The sequence below is a fragment of the Gobius niger genome, assembly GCF_951799975.1.
Source record: "Gobius niger genome assembly, chromosome: 4".
In the NCBI taxonomy this organism is placed as follows: Eukaryota; Metazoa; Chordata; class Actinopteri; order Gobiiformes; family Gobiidae; genus Gobius; species Gobius niger.
This window is the reverse complement of record NC_136855.1, coordinates 5,995,117-5,997,894: the sequence shown is the minus strand read 5'-3', so window position 1 is coordinate 5,997,894 and position 2,778 is coordinate 5,995,117. Positions and strand designations below refer to the sequence as shown.

The window sequence follows — 2,778 nt, the reverse complement described above, 5'->3', positions numbered from 1 at the left end:
CCAATTATTGCTATAAACATCTGTGTTTGCTTTACATGTGAGAGTGACTGTAGATCCAGGAGTGACCGTCTGGACTGGAGGCTGAGTGACTGTGACCTGACCACTGCATCCTGTAAAAAACAAACACATTGATCAGAAGAAACACAGAGAGAAAAGGCGGCGTGTTGTGTTCAATGTCACTGGTTTGAACCTGTGAAGCAGCAGCAGGCCAGTGTCCAGAGGAGGATGGTGCAGCCCAGAGCCATGGTGCGTTCACTGACACATGTGAGTCCTGCAGTCTTCAGCTCTCTATAAAACTCAGGGAAGGATCAGCTGACCATGTGACCCTCCTCTCTATGGAAATACTCTCAACTCTGAGCTGGAGCAGACGCCAATATCTGCTGCACTGATTCATAGATTTCAGATGGAATGTTTTAATATAGTTACTTAATATACTTTAATTTACTTTAATGTAGTTATATTATAGTTATACTTTAGTGGAATTCTTTCATTATATGTCAATTCTACGGAGCCCCTGAAAGTGACATCAGACAACAACAAAAAATTCTCGGGGTAAAAAGACAACTTGAAAATGTATTTTTTTTTTTTTTTTGAAGAAATATTAAAAAATTACTTCATTTTTAAAATATTTTTTACACCACAAATATCTCAGGGGAATTTGATTATTATCTCGGGGGAACGAAATAAGTATCTCGAGTTTTTTTTTTTTTGGTTTATTTAAGATTTTTTGTATATTTCTTCAAAAAAATCTAATTCTTCTCTACTAGTTCCCCTGACATAATTTTCTCATTGCCCCGAGATAATGAAGACATTCCATCGAGATAATTTTCTCGTTCCCCCGGGAAAATTTGTGGTGTAAAAAAAACACATTTTTATATTTCTTCAAAAAAAACATTATTTAACTTTTTTTCATTCCCCAAATTTTTTTGTCTGATGTCACTTCCAGGGCTCCGTACTTCGCTGTTACATTTGTATTGTATTGTCATGTACTTTCTCTGAGTTCAACATTCCCAGCTTGAAATGTCAGCCCTGTTACAACATGATATAAAAAGAGAGAAATCAGGCTCATTTTCTATTGTGTGGTTTCTTATACAGTGAGTTATGATCTATTTCACTTCCTTATTCATATTTATTCACGCTTTAGTTTATATTTACAGATGATTCACAAGGAGGTTTAAACAGAAAACCTGAAGAAAATATGATACGGAAATCAAAAGTAGTAAAACATAGAAAAGTGTGTCATAATAAACATGTGACTGTGATGTCGACCCTGTTCTTGTGGAAAAGATCAAGTTTGGGTGATAATGAGTGAAGTGAGAGCAGCGTGTGTTGAAAACAGAGGAGGTTTTTGTACGACGGCTTCATGACTTTGTATCACTGTGGTTCACGTTCGGAGGAGGAACACAACTCATCGTGGACTGTGAGTACTGCACTTTTTACTACATACTCAAACAAGACTACTTCAAATCTGCTCATTTAGCAGGATTTCATCATGTTTGTAGATTGATTTATTATTTTGGTTTGTTTAGTTTAGAGACTGATGTTTAGGTGAAAAGCTGAAGAAACTCTACTGTCTCTTAGTAATAATTGACCAAATAATAATAATAAATCAGTGTTAATGTGATTATACTTAGTGCTGATTAAAGAGTAAACCATTGTAGGTGTATTTCACATTATTAAAGCAAAACATGGTGCTCCTTAGACCAACAAATTATATTGATCTAATGAAAATATTAACGGCTTTGACAAATATTTATAATTGTGAGTATTTGACATTGAGATGAAAAATAGAAATGTGTATCTACATTAAAAAAGAAACAAATGTGAAAGCGTAAAGTAGTGTAAATGTATTTCACAACCCCAAATATATTTTCAGACGTAAAATAAAGGAAAAACATTGAAATCTTGTTATATAATTGTGAATGATAACTTTATGTTTTCTTTTTATCAGTAAAAACAGTTGTTCTCGGTTCATTGGTCAGACTTGTGGTGAACAGGAAGTGAAAGACACAGATGAAAATGTCTCAACTGTCTCTAATGTTCATCATTTAGTCCAGTCCCAGTTTTGGGATGTGGCTCTAACACTCAGTGCCTCTGCTGCCCCCTGTCTGTGTGCAGTGGGAGTGCAGCGGCCCACCCTGACCGTCCTGCCCCCGTCCAGAGAGGAGCTGCAGAGCGGCAGTGCCACGCTGCTGTGTGTGGCCAGCGGGGGCTTCCCCTCTGATTGGACGCTGGTCTGGAGAGTGGGCGGGGCCACCAGAGTAGGGTCCCAGAGTCCCGGGGTCCTGAGGGGGGACGGCCTCTACAGCAGTACCAGTGCCCTGAGACTGTCCACAGAGCGATGGCCCCACACAGCAGTGATCTGTGAGGCCAGTCGGAGCGGACAGAGTCCAGTCACTCAGAGGCTGGAGACACTCTGCCCCGAGTAGAGACATGTCCCACATGAGGACACACTTCACCTGCTCCACAGGGACACTCCCTGTTTGACTCCTGATATGTGTGGCTTTAATAAACCTGTGATGATGCAGCTGTAGATTTTAGTTTGTGCCAATAAAGCTCTGATCAAAGACATGAATGTGTCATTATTTTTACTTGGTTATTATTTGTAATAAATTCATCAAAATAGTTTGGGGGAAACACTCACTTCACACAGTGTATATTCTGTGTATATAGTGTATATACTGTGTATATAAAGCATATACTGTGTATATAGTGTATATACTGTACAACATGTTTAAAGGCTCAGCTCGAGCACCAGATCATCCAAATGACATCAGT

At 38.7% G+C, this 2,778-nt stretch overlaps 1 gene segment (V, D, J or C); it reads left to right on the top strand.

Annotated features, from left to right (window-relative positions):
* Positions 1-243: 243 nt before the first annotated feature.
* On the top strand, positions 244-2,429 carry LOC306962327 (Ig kappa-b4 chain C region-like). The segment is given in 3 exons: positions 244-264; positions 1,324-1,420; positions 2,119-2,429.
* The last annotated feature ends 349 nt before the right edge of the window (positions 2,430-2,778 follow it).